Raw genomic sequence first — 897 nt, 5'->3', positions numbered from 1 at the left:
TGTCACCAACAGTGCGTGCCAATTGATATGCAAATGTTGAGAATATGCGTTACTTTCTGGGATTAACGATAATGAACAAGTTGTCGCTATCAAGGTTACTTTTATCGCATGTTCATATTTATGCGATATAGTTTCAGATCGATTTTCATCATTCTTGAGAAATACCCCGCAATTGCATATCAAATTCGCACGCACTGTAGTTGAGCATTTGCATTTGTTGATCTTCAGTGTTGATCAGTGTGGGATAACATGTATAATGACTTAACAAAAATTTTGATCGAATTTTGAGAAAACGTTTTGTTGGTTTCTGTACACTTCTACCCGAATTTTTGTATGTAAACTCCTGAGCTCAGCTGAGGAAAACAAATATATATTCTTCCAGCAGTGAGTTGAATGCTCCCCTTCCCTAGGTTGCAGAAATCGTTTGGTTGTTCGATAGAGGAACTAGGGAGGCGACTGAAGCCGCTCGAAGCCTCGCAGAAGGCCTCGTCAACACCGTTGATTGCACACTACGCAATGAGGCTGTTGAGCTTGGACGAGTAACGAGCGTGTGCGTGCGTGCATACCACATTTTTGTCGAATCGTCATCAGGTTGGAAGTATAGCAGATATCAAGGATCATGTGGGGGATGGTAAATTGTGGCATCGATTTTATGAGGATCCAGCGTATAAATGCCCGGTGAGTAACTCAATTCTCGAATTTCAGAAACGCTCAGCAGAATGTGAAAACAGCTATGAAATTAACCCGTAAATTGATTTAATCAATTCGTTCGTTGAAATTTTTGTTGTAGTTTTGGAAAATTTGAAAATTATGTGGAAATTTGTCAGAAAATTGGAAATTCATTAGCTGTGTGGGAAATTCAAAATGTTTTTTTCCGGGAATATTATAGTTTCCTGC

This window comes from Perkinsus marinus (genome assembly GCF_000006405.1).
Source record: "Perkinsus marinus ATCC 50983 genomic scaffold scf_1104296960662, whole genome shotgun sequence".
Lineage (NCBI taxonomy): Eukaryota > Perkinsozoa > Perkinsida > Perkinsidae > Perkinsus > Perkinsus marinus.
This window is presented reverse-complemented; position numbering follows the sequence as displayed.